Source organism: Anastrepha obliqua, chromosome 1 (genome assembly GCF_027943255.1).
Source record: "Anastrepha obliqua isolate idAnaObli1 chromosome 1, idAnaObli1_1.0, whole genome shotgun sequence".
NCBI lineage: Eukaryota > Metazoa > Arthropoda > Insecta > Diptera > Tephritidae > Anastrepha > Anastrepha obliqua.
In genome coordinates this window covers 115,352,614-115,369,277 of record NC_072892.1, presented here as the reverse complement: position 1 = coordinate 115,369,277, position 16,664 = coordinate 115,352,614, and positions in this window count along the sequence as shown.

Here is a 16,664-nt window from a genome sequence, read left to right as displayed (position 1 = left end):
GCAATGACAATCACGATAATGGTGTTGCGTTTTATGTGCATTGTTGGTGATGCTGCGCTGCTGCTGGTTGGCGAAGTGTTGAAAATCTCATTGAAAATACAAGTGTTGCGAAATAAATGTGAGCCGCGTTACATGTGCACATTGCCACGATACGGTACAGTGGTATTCATTTGTTTCGAATGCGCGGGTGATTGATGACAGCCAAATAATTCGCGGAAAACAATTTAATTACCTGCAACACCTATATTTTTTACATAAGTACACCTACGAGGCTCATTATTTTACGATGATAAATTATTACGAAAGTAACAGAGGTAAATATCACACATATAATACAGGTTAACATATGTATGTAAGACTGTGAGTTATGAAATTGGAGTAAATCACTCAAAATAGACTTCAGCAAAACTCTGAGCCCTATCCGCCTTATCATTGTAAGTATTTTGGGTACATGTACAGTTATTATTATTTTTTTATTTTTAACTTGCGTAAACAAGAGGAGTGATTAATAAATAACGAGACTGGCGCTGCCTTCTCTTTCGAATGCGGCACATATCACTTCTGTAAACAAACCAGTATCAGCATAGCCATTACATTACATTAGCGTTTACATTACAGCTATTTTTTGGTCCGCAGGAAAAATATTAAATGTAAAAGTGATTAAGAGCGTCCGTATTTCAAATAATGCATTGTCAATCAGGTACATCATCCCAGTGTTGAATCATCTGCCATATTCGGCATTGCATTGTGTGACTTTTACCGTAAAATGAAATTTGCATTAAAAAAACGAGGTATTTGAGCCAATTGAAGGTGTAAAGCAGCTAGCAGAAAGAGATTTCCAGTTTTCAATGATAGAGATAGAGAACGTAGGTTCGAATCTCGACGAAACACCAATTTGCCGTTCGGAGTCGGCTTGAAACTGTACGTCCCTCCATTTGTGGAACAACATCAAGACGCACGCCACAAATAGGAGGAGGAGCTCGGCCAAACACCAAAAAAGGGTGTATGCGCAAAATATGTATGCATATATACCATATGTACGTATATACATATTAGGGCGGGTCGATTTAAAAATGGCCCATTGCTCTGTGAAAATCATATACTAGGGATCAAAATAAGAAACTTTGCCGAAGGAACCATAACACTAAAACGAATTCTGATGGGTAGGGGCAAATTTTGAAAAATCCCACTTTGACCCATTTAGAGTGTTCTAATCGAGTCCAAATGTATGACCGACCCCCACTAACTTTGGACGATCCACCCATGCCAGTGGCACACCCCCTGGAACTGCCCTGAGGGGGTCCCCATACAATCATTTCAAAATATCACCATTTTTGGCCTTTACATGAGAAAAGAAACTAAAATGTTCGACCCAAATTGGGGGACATCAGAATTCGTTTTAGAGCTATGGTTCCTTCGGCAAAGTTTCTTATTTTGATCCCTAGAATATGATTTTCACAGAGCAATGGGCCATTTTTTTGCCTCCCCACAAAATAAACTAAAAGTTCGACCCAAATTGGGGGACATCAGAATTCGTTTTAGAGGTATGGTTCCTTCGGCAAAGTTTCTTATTTTGATCCCTAGTATATGATTTTCACAGAGCAATGGGCCATTTTTTTGCCTCCCCACAAATCGGCGTGGCCTAATACATATTATATATGGTTGAAGACTTCGAAAATGCTGTTAACTCATGTTCGCCAAATTTTGATCACATTAAATTGGCCATCGGAAATAACTTCCGAGAGTAACTTCTGTTGCCACCTCACCGGGGACTCGGCAGTAGAATTCTGCCCGCTCATTTCACACACTCGTCCAATCAGACAGCAACGAAGAAGCATGAGCGTACATCAAGGCGAATTGAGTATCTTAGGTGACGCCATTAAAAAACGAGTTTCTCAATTTTTTGCGATTTTGACAAGTCTGACGTCAGCTCCCTTCGCAATACAAAACAAACGAAAGAAGGAGAAAATAAACATGTTTGTGAAAATCCACTGGAAGGCTTGGTTATATTGTGATTTGTAAGATTAAAACTAAACAAACTAATGCAAAAGAAATACCGGGTGTCAAATTGCTAAAGTACAGGTCGAAAGTCGGAAGTGCCTAGAAAGTATGTGTGTGTGCGTATAATTTCCTGTGTTTGGTTATTTCCATTGCTTTCACCTACTCTTCTTCTTCACAAACAAGCAATTCCTATTCCTTTAGTTTGTTTATAGATAAATCCTTACAAAACAGCGAATACGGAAGGCGCAATCATTTTCTCTAACATTCTTGAGCATAGGCTGTGTTGATTTTTTCCTATATCACCAACACTATCTCAGTTTTGTCGTAAACAAACCGCCATCACATTCGCTGTTGTGCGACCAAATCAGTTGGCTCCTTCAAATTCGCTGATAGCCGGTTAACAGTCTGGCATGGGCCAAACATTCTGAATTCTCTCCACCGTGGCTCATGCTGTTATGTATTCCCATTGCTTTTCAAAATATCACAATGCATCTGTCATATTTTGTTTTACGCGACATTATAAGCCAGATCCTCGTAGCCGATTGGTTGGTGCGTAGCTAAACCTCGCTAATGCTCGTGTTTGAGTCTCTGGTTACGAAACACTAAATAGTAAGAAAATTATGGACACAGTTTTCTTCTAATGACTCCTCGGCAGACAATGGCAAACTTCTGAGTGTGTTCCTGCCGTAAAAAAGCTTCTCATAAGAAACTATCTGTCTCTCGGAGGCGGCGTAAAACTGTAGGCTTACATCGAGTAAAATATTTATAATATTCACTGTAGTGAAAGCTTTTTATTAAATATATACATATTTAACCGCTATTAATAAAGTAAATATTGAAATATATTTTAAAAGGTACGAGTATATGTCTCTAAACTAATTTGTGTTTTAAAAAATTTGAGGGCATCGAATGAGTGTTGCGTGTTTTGCAGAAAATCATTTGCAGGTAAATGAGACTTTCTGTGGTATTGCAGTGAATAGTTTTTTGATTGTAATCAACAAAACTGTATCAGTTTAAAGAAGAGTTTTATATTGCGTATTAAGTTTGTGGTAAAAGTTAATTTTAGAGGCAAAGTTTTAAACTGGCTTTAAAAAAATGTCAGAAGCGTGTTTTGCCGCTTTATTCTTCGACTTGTTTCAAAATTTTACCAAAAGAAAAACATTAACTTGGCAACAATAACGAATTTACAGATGGACGGCTGAACAGGCATGGCTAAATCAACTTCTTCCATCAGTTTGAGCATTTTGGTACACATATGCCTACATCTGTCTCGATTATTTTATACTTGTGAGATAAAATCATTAAGTAAACAAAATTTTGTACCGTGCGGGCGTAAAAACAAAAAGAAATTTCAACCGTTTTTGTGAAGAAAAATTAATACCCAACTTTGATTAAAAATAACAAAAATTTAAGTGTGCTCTGCCCAATTCATAAGAAGGGTGATTCTGCAATCTGTGCCAATTATAGCGGGATTAGTCTCCCAAATATCGCCTATAAGGATCTAGCAAGCGTATTTCGTGAATTCAACTAACTTATTGGACCTTATCAGTGTGGCTTTAGACCTGAAAAGTCTAGCATGGACCAAATATTTACAATACTCCAAATTATGGAAAATACCCATGAAAAGAGAATCGACACACACCATCTTTTCGTCGAATTCAAAGCTGCATTCGACCGTACGGAAAGGAGTTACTTGTATGCCGCGATGTCTGAATTTGGTATCCCCGCAACACTAATACGGCTATGCAAGATGACGTTGCTCAATACGAGGAGCGCCGTCAGAATTGGGAAGTACTTCTCCGAGCCATTTGATACCATACGAGGTTTCAGATATGGTGACTCACTGTCGTGTGACTTCTTTAACCTGATGTTGGAGAGCATGGTACGAGCCGCAGAACTTAATCGCTCAGGCACAGTATTTTATAAGAGCGTACATTTGTTGGCGTATGCCGATGATATTGATATCATCGGCCTTAACAACCGCGCTGTTAGTTCTGCCTTCTCCAAACTGGGTAAAGGAGCAAAGCGAATGGGTCTGGTGGTGAACGAGGTTAAAACGAAGTACCTCCTATCATCAAACAAACAGTCGGCGCACTGGCGTATCGGCACCCACGTCACTGCTGACAGTTATTATTTCGAGGTTGTAAAAGACTTTGTTTATTTAGGCATTAAGCATTAACACCTATAGTAATATCAGCCTAGCTATCCAACGTAGAACCTCTCTTGCCAACAAGTGCTACAAAACTTCTTTGCCATGCTTCCAAATTGGTGCAATTGTCGTTTTGTAGATTAAGTATTTGTTTTGCAGCGAGACCTTTGACTGAGGTCCTAGCAGCTAGATCAGTTGCCGAAAGCGATTTTTAATTAAAAAATCTTTTTTTTACCTTTGGCCTTTCTAGTTTAGTTTAGAGACAATTGTAATGTCTAAGTATTTAACTTTCGTATCAGTATTCGCGTCAGAGTTCCAAATCTTTAATGAGTCTATGGTTACCTTTCTGTTCGTGTAATTGACTTGAATTTTTTTTTCGCCAATAATTTCTATATTTCATTTTTTGAACCAATCCAGTATTTGTCTAGGTTGTTTTGTAAACTTGTTTGTGCTATATTCGAATCTCTCTGAGATGCCTTTAATACAGTGTCATCTGCAAACATCGTAATTGTGCTGTTTCCTGAAGACGGTTCCCGTAAATCAGCGGTGTAGATGAGATACAGAGTGGGTCCTAATATATTATACTACCTTGGGGAATTCTTGCGTTCATAGGTTCAATGTATGAACATGCGACATTACATTTAACATACAATTTTCTATGTTGGATGTAACTTTTTAGCATTAGAAAGTAGTCATTTGGCAACCAAGGTTAGAGTTTGTGCAGTAGTCCAGGGTGCAATACTTTGTCAAAGGTTTTAGCTACGTCGAGATATACAGCCCCGCATACTTGTTAATTGTTGAAGTCTTTATTAATTTTGTGAGTGACTCTATGCACTTGTTGAATTGTCGATTGTTTTCGTGTAAGTCAGAACTGATGTTGGGGAATTAAATTTATTTTTGTTATGATAGGCTCTATGCGATCAAAGTTTCTCAAATATCTTTGATATTGTCGACTTATTGGTCGATACGACGATGCAAACGTGGCGTCTTCATTGGGCTTTGGGATCGCAATGATTTCGGCAATTTTCCATGCCTTTGGGAAGTATTGCAGCTTTATAGCAGCGTTGAAAACGGTCCTTAGATAAATTATTCTTCTGTCAGGCATATGCCTTACAATTTTCCTGATATGAGGTCATGTACAGGAGAATTGTGTTTTTTTAATATCGAATTAATTAATTGTTTTATCTCTGTTAATGGGATCTTTTTTTGATGATTTGCTCGTTGTTTTGCCCCTTGTGTGAGTCAAATCGAAGTCGGTATTTTTTTCATTTTGAAATATATTTTTAAAATGTTGGGCTAAAATAGTCGCTTATTCCGGCGATGTTCGGGCCCATTGCCCGTTTGTGGTTCTTATTGGTGGGAGACGTATTGTAAGTCCAACCATCTTTTTTGTCGCCTTCCACAATGAATAGTTTACTTTAATATATTTAAAGTAAAATATGTTTTCAACCTTTAAATCAAGAGGTTTCAAGGCGTGGCCGTCACACTTTGTTCATCTTATGATGAAAGAGCATTTTAATTTTCTCTATAGATCTGAGTTATAAAATCTTTTGGAAAATTGAAATGCACTAATTCTCTACTACCTTTATGTATGGGTATTCTTTGTACCTTTCAGGAAAAATAACAAAAATAACAGGTTAGGTCAGCAGAGTTGCTCGTCTAAGATAAGTCACTCGGTGGTACTAAAGCCCACTGTGATACTTGCATTTGATTTCCATCCCCTATCTAAGTTGCTTAAATCAGTTAGATCTTTTTAATAAGGATCCCCTTAAGAAGTCCCTCCCTTGAGGCATTTGGTAAATTTCCCTCAAAGAAATAATAGCCAAGATATTTTGCACTACTTCTTTGAAGTGCAGGGCATTCACAGAGTTGATTTTGTACCAACTCAATATTTTCTTCATTTCCATCACTCCTGCAGAAGTCATTGTGAGGTACACCCATTCTACTGGATAAGGTACCAATAGTGCAGTGTACAGTTATAACACCTGTGAGAACGCTGGGAGTTGATCTGTTGAATCCAAGCGGCCATTTTTTCCTTTTATGATTCAGTTTTGGCTAGAGCGCTTTGGAGACCCTGTATTTAGTAGGCGATTAGGTTCATGTCAATCGCCGTATACAGTTCGTTTAGAGGAATGCCTATGTTCTCTAAAACTCGCTGAAGATCAAGCTCAGAGCCTTTCCTTGCACACTCATCCACTTTTTCATTTCCTTATCCTCCAGAATGGCCGGTATAAAATTAACTAAAAATTAGTACACAAAAATTTGGCACATATATACCTACATACATCATTATTGCTATACCGAGAATGGATTTATGCCCTGGAAGCGGCAAAATTTAGCCATATTTAAAGGAATGTATTTTCCTTTAACTAAAGCAAACTTCTAATGGGGTCTACATTAAATATTTAGTAAATCTCTCACTGTTGCAAAATTTTGAAAATTTGGGGGGTGTTGACGACGGCAGTGTGACGCGCAGTTAAAATCCTTTTCCTAAGCTCCTAAGCAGTAAGTAAAGCTGCGAAGCTGAATCGAAAGCTGAAAACTTTATTGAGATCATGACGAAAGCGCATGGGCGTCGCAAAAAACTAGTTTTTCAGCTTTCGATTAACAAACGCAGCTTTACTCACTGCTTAGGAGCGTAGGAAAAGGACTTTAACTGCGCGTCACACTGCCATCGCCAACAGGGGGTGTATTGCACATTTTATAAGAAAATCCTTAAAAAAAGTAGGACTTGTATTTTCCTCACTGATTCAAAATGAGCTGATTATATAATGAATTAGAAATTTGGTTAATTGATTAATTTCAACGCGGAGTTTGTTTTTCAAAACAAAATAAAAAAAAGACTTTAGAAGAAACTTATTCAAAGTTTTATTGTACTAAAAATAGTGGGGTTTGTCAATTATAAATGAAAATTATTACTATATGTCGATTCTTTTACTAAAATTTTCAGTCACTTTTGGGTAAAATGGTATATCTCATTTATCACGTCTCATTAATCACCACTAAATAATCCCGCGGTGTGATATGGCATGACCGGCGCTGCCAATTAACAGCTGAATTTCAAGAAATTATGCGATCGGGAGATTTGGTTTGTAGATAAATTAGTCTGTGACATAATTCTGTTGATATCCGTTATATCCATGCCATTAAGAATATGTCAAAATATAGTTGTTAAAATCTTTCGACCGCGCCATCCAATTTTAGAAAAAAAGGTAGATTACGCCTCCAGATGTTTTCCCTTCAATTACCCGGTCCAACACCCGTTGATATTGGCACATTAAGTCGATTCATATTAATCGACCAAATTCTTAAAAACGATCTTAGAAGGACGATTTTATGTTGGCCAAAAATTTCACGAATTTTACGAAATGTAACTTCTCCAATTTTGATGGTCGATTTTTATTACTTTAATGCGATTTTCGAGCGAAATGGAGTTCACTGTAACAATTGCCAAAGCTTCTGCTGGTTTCTACTGTGTTGGTATGTTATACCTACATATGTCAAAAAGTCAAATGTCAAAACTGTCATAATGTTAGACTGTTTTATGAGTTAAATATTTGCATAAAATGTAATACAGAGAAGACGAGTGAAGTAATGAAGTATAAAAATAATATATTGGGAGGTTGAATTAGTTTTAAAGGTTTTTTTCGAAGATTTGGGGATTTATTGTGAAAAAACGGTACAAAATATTTTATTCGAAGTATTGGCCATCGCTAGCTACAACTTTCGCCCATCTTTCGGGCAATTTCCGGATGCCGTTTCTCCAAAATTCTGGCCGCTGCTTGGCTATCCATGACTCAACCCATATTTTGGTAGCCTCGTACGAGGAGAACCGCTGGTCCGCCAAATCGAGACTCATATGCCGGAACAAATGATAACACTGCACAACAGCATTTCTGATGATTGGGTTATGATACATGTTTTTAGTCCAATTTTTAATGACAATTTCAAATCTGTAACTAAAATTCCTGTATCAGCTCTATATGACTCTATATGACACATTTGACTTTTTGTAATAAAACACTATAGATTTAAAGATTATTATATTTTATTGCCTTCTTAAGTTTAAAAAAATTTTCTTTTATATGATTTCCTTGCTGAAGTTGAAGGCATAGAACTGTTGTTAATGCTCCAACAATAATCGGCCATCATGTATGTGTTCCAGTAACCTTGATAGCGTTCCTCCATCGTACGAAGGTCCTGGTGGAATCGCTCGCCCAGTTCTTCGCTGAGATCCCCAAGATGGCCGGAAAATAGTCCAGATGGTTGTGAAGAAAGTGTAACTTAACGCTCATATTACATCCAACCCTTTGGAAGTGACCCATTAGTTGTTCGACGTGCTGAGAATAGTCAGAACTTTTCTTATTTCCTAAGAAATAAGCCAAACAAACTCATTCCATGCCATTTTCTCAATCACTGTCATAGTGTCTATGAAATTTGAGTCTTTTATTAACGACCTTATCTGTGGCCCGTCAAAAGTATCCGCTTTTATCTTTTCTGCACTCAATTTTGGAAACTTTTTAGACAGAAAAAGAAAACAATTTCCATTTTTGTCAAGAGCTTTAACAAATTGTTTTATAAGCCCCAGTTTTATATGTAACGGAGGTAAAATTATACGATCCCTTGACACTAAAGGTGGGTTTATCACGTCTATGTGCCGATCGTATGGAAGGATATTTCCATTTGTCTCGATTTTTTCGGTTAATGCCAGTTATTTTTACCATACAAAAATAACAGTCGTCGTGGTGGTTCACAGGTTCAATCCAGATCATAGCAGTTTCGTATCTAAATTTATTCCTTTTCTTATTCGTCCACAAACGTAGAAACTCAACGTACGTTTTGCATACCTTTTGTGGAATCCAAGGCTTATTTTTCATTTCCATTGGGTGGCCGAAGTAATTTTTATACGCCTCATTCACGAACGATGTCACATTCAAACGGTTTTCTTGAAACATATACTCTCCGCAAATAAAACAAAAACTATTCCGGTCATTTATACAAACTCGTCGTGACGATGCCATGACAAATAATATTAAGAAAACTTAATATTTGTTTAAATATTCGTCAATTAACACTGAAATATAGTGATTTTTTTGTGATAGCTATAACTCGTAAACAAGAGCTGTTACAAAAAAATGAGGGTATATTTAGAATCAGCGTTGTCAAATTAGTAAACATCAAGTATCAAAAGTCATTCATCAGACAAAAAGTGCGATTTTGCTTTTTTGTGTAATCGGAAGGAGCTATGTCTGGACTATACGGCCGGTGGTTTAACACTTCCCAGCCAAGCGCTCCAAGGTATTTTTTGACAGGTTGAGCAACATGCGGCCGAGCGTTGTCATGTTGCAAAATAACCTTGTCGTGCCTTTTTACCGTTTCCGGCCGTTTTTCTTTCAATGCCCGGCTTAAACGCATCAATTGCAGTCGGTAACGATCCCCCGTGATTGTTTCGCCCGGTTGGAGCAGCTCAAAATATACGACGCCGACCTGATCCCACCAAATGCAGAGCATGATTTTCTTGCCGTGAATATTCTGCTTGGCCGTCGACGTTGATGCGTGGCCGGGCAAACCCCATGATTTTTTGCGTTTTGGGTTATCGTAGTGGATCCATTTTTCGTCATCAGTCACCACCCGATGCAAAAAACCCTTCCGATTTTGTCGCTCGATCAGCAATTCGCACGTAAAAAATCGCCGTTCGACGTCGCGCAGCTTCAACTCGTACGGGACCCAATGCCCTTGCTTTTGGATCATTCCCATCGCTTTTAGACGCTTGCAAACGGTTGATTTATCAACGCCCAATGATTCGGCAAGCTCTTCTTGGGTTTGGCACGAGTCCTCGTTTACCAATTCCCCCAATTCCGCGTCCTCGAACTTTTTGGGCTGGCCAAGACGCTCCTTGTCTTCGGTGTGAAAATCACCACTTTTGAATCGTCGAAACCAGTACTCACATGTTGAAATCGACGGAATATGGTCTGGGTAGGCCTCCTGCAGCAATTCACGGGCTTGGGCTGTATTTTTTTCAAATTGAAGCAGAAAAGCAGACCTTCCCGCAAATTGCGTTTCGACGGCACGAAAGTTGACATACTCGGAGCACGAAAACACTGCGTTGTTTATACTTCAGCGAAATGACAGATACTGATAAACAAAGCCTAGGGATGAGGCTTTGTCATGAATATATATTCAGTATTGCCAACGCGATAAAGCGATAAATAGCGCCATCTGTGTGTCGCCTTTAAAACTAATTCAACCTCCCAATAGATATGAAATATAAAATAAGATTCATGACGAGTGGCTAGTAAGATTTCAAATATTTTTTACCCTATGAATTTTTAAATACTTTCAACTAAATTCAAAGAATTCTCGTGATATTTACAAAAAAGTTAATCGAATTGGCCAACACATGTTATTTTATTTTCATTTGGCGCACATACCTTCATGAAATAAATATTATTCTTGATTGAATCAAATAAAAAAAATTCCACCTTTGATTTCTCTTCAATTGAAAGTTGGATCTAATCACACGACTCATGTATTTCATAGCAAATATATTTATTGGCTTGACAATGATATAAATTTATGAAAAAAATTATTAATATCTAGGAACTAACACATGGGCTGAAAGGTCCCGGGCCTCACACATAAATGACATTAGTTTTATTGCAATCAACTCTTTTTCAGTTGGTAATAAGCTTAAAAATACAGCTGCTAACATTTCATGACATTCCATCCATTAGTTCGTGAGTTATTGTGCTAAGAGTAACGCTTCGTATGTTATTTTGAAAATAATGGATCAAAAACAATTTCGTGTTTTAATTTTACACTGTTTCATCATGGGGTAAAATACCGTTCAAGCAAAGCAATGGCAAAGCAAAAGAAGACACAAGTCAATCTAAACAATGGCGAAACTACACGAATTGAACTTCGAATTGCCCCCACAGCCACCCTATTCGCCAGATTTGGTTCTCAGCGACTAGTGTTTGCTCGCAGATCTAAGCAAAATGCTCGCCGGCACGGAAGTTCGTTCGAATGAAGAGGTTATCGCTGAAACTGAGGCCTATTTCGAGGCAAAAGATAAATCGTTCTACAAAAGTAGAAAAGTTAAAGAAGTTTTAGATCAACGCTGGAAAGATTGCGTGTTCTTGATGGAAATTACGTTGATGAATAAAGCTAATTTTGAGCAAAACAATTATGTTTTCTTTGTTAGGCCCGGGACTTTTCACTCTATGTGTGGAATACCTATATGTATATATTTCTTACAACATAAGAGGGTCTTGGGGGAATCTTTAAATCCATTCACTTAGACTGCTGCCGATCCACGGTTATATCACAGTAGTAGTTTATCTGCTTCTGCTCTTTGAACCATTTTGTTTTAAGTGCAAACCCTGGCTGACCTTATACCTCTAAGATTAACAGTATCATTCAAGAACGATTATCCAAGGAATCTAAACTATAGTGGCATGCCACGAGGAGCAGGGACAGAGAAGATGTCTGACAGACTCTACCTCCTCCTCATTCTTGTAGCTACTTCACTCTTTGAGCTTAACCAGCCAGCTGCAGTGCGAATACGCTACAGTGATTAGGAGACGAGCCGAAACGCTTACTTTTGGTTTCTTACAGTAGATGCCAAAGCAAACTTTAAGGGCAGGTTATGACCCATCAATAAAGAACCGTAAGCAGGTATATTGTAAAACTAGTCACATTTAGCAGGAATGCTAGTACTAAATAACCTATTAAAATATGGTTCCTCAAAACAGTCAATTAGACTAGTTGGGCTCAGGCCATGTCCAAAACGTATATCGCGTCATTCATTACTTGCGACAAGCCGAGTAGCAGTGTTACCTGCATTCTGTTTACCAACTAAATCTAGGGGAGGTAAGAAGAAAAGAGTATTCAGAGCATCAAAGTGTGTAGTTTTAAGGACGCCGCTGATACATACGTATACGCGCCATACATTGGCCTGAAGCCTGTTTCTAATCGTAGTCTTATCGAGAGCCGCCCAGCAGACTATAATCTCGTAAAGGAGAATAGGTCTGATAACGTTCCTATATAGCTATTGCGTGTTCTTAAAACTGGTGTTATTTATATTTGAATTATCTAATTCCTTTTAATCATTTTTTGCTTACTTATATTTGTACACATAATTCGTAATTACACCCTTAGTTGGGGGTTTGAACTAGCTCCTCCTGCAATTTGTTGTGTGAGGTCCTTCCAAGGTTTTAAGCTGCCTCTGTACGACAGATGGTGTTTTATGAGAAGCTTTTTCATGGCAGAAATACTCTTGGAGGTTTGCCATTGCCTGTTGAGGGGCGACCACTTAGAAAAAACTATTTTCTACCATTTGCTGTTTCATAAACGCTGTTTTGAACCCGTGCACCAACACATGCGGCTACGACGGCCGCTTACTCATATTTACTCACTAAAAGTGATGAGTGAAAAACCCCAAATACCTGGATTACAAAAGGTATTATATAACTATTTAATAAGCGATCGTTGCTATGAATAGGAAGTTGCTTAATTTTTGTATTATACGAGTAAATAATTGTATTACAATCGGGCACTTAGCTATCGCCCATATTGCCTACATACATACAAATGCATAGGTGCATATTATATAATACATATATAACTGTGAAATTTTCACAAAACCACTTAAGTCGACTTAAATATTTCTTACTGTTACACAACCAACTTGCTTGGCTTAAAGCGATATTTAAACTGTTAATAATTAAAGGCCACGTAACTTAAGAGTGCATTTGAATAAAAGTTGAGCCCAAATATTAGATTTTTCTATGAAAGAATAGGATTTGTTGACCTAACAGGCAAATCTTTTAAATTCAAATAAGACGTTTTGTCGAAAGCCCTCAAATATAATATATATGTATATATACTCGTATACGTAATATACATGCCGCATGAAAGCGATTGGGTCAGCCGCAAATTAGTTAACAAAGACCAATATTTATTTACGACTGCCGGGCTTTTCTTTGATGGCTCATTAGTTCAAAGCCAATGTAATCGTCTCAGTGAGCCGCAACAATGGAAAACAAAGCTAAATACAACAAAAAGGCAAAGGAAATATAAAAAAATTTAAACTGAATTAGATTGAGTGTATTCGCACATTTTGTACCCAATGCATGAAATGAAATCTAAAACATGCTTTTGTGTTCCATTTTCACTATAAATCTTAAATCTTAAGATCCTAGCGAAGTATGAATTTTAAATACATTTTTTCTCAGACATTTTAAACATGGATGAGTATTTGAGGTAGGTTGGGCTTCAACGATTTTCCAAATTGTGGTTTTTAAAAGACTACCTGCATTCCTAATACATAACATGTACACGGAATTTTGTGCCTTGACACGAGACCGCACCTTGATTGCCTAACCACTTACAGAAGGAGTAATCCAAAAATCTGAAGCAAATTATATGCGGCGATTAAATCTCGCACTGAAAGTGTTGCTTTTTCTTTTCCATAGCTCCTACAAAAGCTTTTCCGTCGGGGTCGTGAGTCCGGTGGTAGTGCATAGCGCCCATTTTTTTCCTTTGGTGTGCCTTAAATTGTCTTCCTAAACTGTGGTGAGTTTTCTAAACATAGGTTTTCGCTTGCTGTACAGGGTAGTTCTAAGGCTTTATTTCATTTACGAAAATATGATACCCAAGAAATTTTGTTTCTTTGAGAAAAATATCTATCAAGCCCTGCTTCAGATGCCCTGAACAAATTGGATTTATATTTTTAGAAGTTGCAGAGATGTTTAGGAGTTTAAAAGATTACGAAAATACCACACCCAATTAATAGCCCCGTCTCAATGTGTCCGTTTAGTCCGCTGCGGCAACGATTTTGATTGACAGCAAAATAGATTATTTGTATTTGAGCCGAAGACGCCAGATACGTCCCGTACGCCATGCATCAGGTTCGTGCGTATTTTACCCATAATTTCACTTTTTTACGATTTCTGCATACAAAAAATTATTCGCGGAATATATCGGAACTATTTATATTTTGTTTGATATATTGTGCATTCAACAAGTGATTTTAATCGCGGATAGAAGCGCGTGTTGTTAAAAAATAAAATGGAATCTTCGAACGCGTATAAGAGGCATATTTTGTATTATTTTTATAAAAGTGGTAAAAATGCAACAACTGCTGCTGCAGAAAGGATACCGTGAGTGTAAGGACTGCGCAAAAGTGGTTTTCAAAATTCGACGCCTTGCTCGAACTCGTGAAAGCTGAGCCAAATTTGACAGTCGATATGATAGCTCAGAGGTTAAATTCATCGCATGAAACAGTTCAATTGGAAAAGGTTTCAAAGCTGGGGAAATGGGTTCCGCATAGACTTTCCGCCACCAACCTTCAGCAGAGAGTGAATGTGTGTTCTCAGTTGCTGCAACGACTTGAAAATGAAAGTTTTTTGAACAGTAGCGTTACTGGCCTTCACCTCAAGAATATTCTCCTGTCTATTTGGTGGGATATGGCCGGTATTGTTTATTATGAACTTCTGGAACCAAAACAGACGACAACTGCTGATTATTATTCTTATCAGCTATCAAACCTGAATGAGGCACTTAAAAAATCGACAGTCTTTAGTGAATAGACGCAAAGTTTTGTTTCACCACGACAACGCAAGACCTCATACCGCAAGGCAAACATTAGGCAAGGTGAACGAGCTCGGATGGGGGCTAATGCCGTGGATGCGGATATTGTAACTTGTGATTATCACCTTTTACGTGGACTTAAATCCCTTATGAGTAACAAGAACTACTCCTCAAGAGAAGCAATAAAAAGTGATATCGAAGCGTATTTTGGCTCCAAGGACAAACAAATTTTTGAGTAGGGAATTAAAAATTTGACTAAACGTTAGGAAGACATTGTAAATAATGAAGGAAAATATATTATTGATTAATAAATACTTTAAGCATATTTTTTATTAATTTTAAAACCACCTTTAAAAACGGACGAACTTATAGACTGACCTGATACGAATGCAACAAAATTGGCAACTTTCTACTTGTGGCGTACGGCAAGTGCGGCAAAAATGACAAATGATTTAAAATTAATTGGGTCAATTCAAATGCACCCTTATGTTTTCAATTCGTTTTACACGTCACGTCAGTCAAATGCGTTGCCGCAACGTTCCGTTCAGACCCATTGTGACAGCCTTATAAGCTATAACGAGACTAATTTTAATTCAACAGTGCATCATAGATAAGATAAGTAACGTGTATTATACCAGCAAATATCTGGGAAAAACACAATAACGAATAAGCAGACATTTAAATCAGAAAGCACACATTTTTCATCTCTTTTTTTACTACTTATTCCCGCTTACCTTATTTAGTGCAGTTTGGCACACAGCGACCTTACACACAAGCCGCAATTTTTGAGAAAAAATGGTCGTTTTGTTTTCAAAATTTTAATGGTAGGAAAAAATAATTGATTAATAAAAGATAAGATTAAGCTAATAAACTAAAAATTCATTGGAGCCAGCAGTTTTTTAAATTTTTTCTAAACAAAAGTATTATATTCCTCGAACATTTTCTTAAGAGTTTTGATGCGCAATTTTTTATGTATAATTTTCAAAATCTTCTTTATATACCAACTAATAGTACTACATATTTACTAGGTTGTTCTGTAAGTTTTACGTTTCGCTAAGAGAGCGTATTTTTGTGTTGAACCACTCTCCATATGAAGGTATGTGAAGTTTCATTTCAATCTGCCAATTCTTTCTTTGTTTAGATTCACTAAATGGCGACGTGCCACAGTATTTTCTGCAATGGAAGAATTCAAGTATCGAGCAGTGATTAATTTTTTTATTTTTGAAAGGTTTAAAAGCAAAGGAAATTTATGCAAGACTATTGAATGTATAAGAGCTTTTCGCCATCAATTAGTTCAGTTTGAAAGATGGGTTGCTGAATTTAAACGTGGTCGTACAAACCTTGAAAACGATCGATGTGAAGGACGTCCAAAAACAATAAGAAGACCAGAAATCGTAGAAAAAATACAGAATATCATCGAGTGGCTGAAAGAGATTTAGTAGAAGCTCTAGGCATCTCAATGGGCGCAGTGAGCAATTTTTTGACTGAAGTATTGGGTTTTAGAAAGCTGTGTGAAAAAAGGGTGCCGCATTCGCTAAGAATGGTACGAAAACACATTCGAATGCGATTTTCTCAACAACAATTAGAGTGTCGATTCATCACTATGGATGAAACTTGGGTCTATCACAATGATCCTGAATCAAATTAGGAGGCTAAAGTGTGGGGTGAACCTGGTTCTTCGGCTCCGAAACGTGTTTGTATCCAGAAATCGGCCAGGAAGGTCTTGAGGAAGTATGATGAGGTAATAACAGCTGTGGAAGCGTATTTCAGTGATGAAATTCATAAATTGGAATCTCATTTGGACAAAGGTATTGATGTTCACGGAGACTATACTGAATAATAAAATGTATTCCAAACCATAAAATTGTGTTTTTCTTTTCGAACCCTAAAACTTATTGATCAACTTAGTAAATCTGAAAAT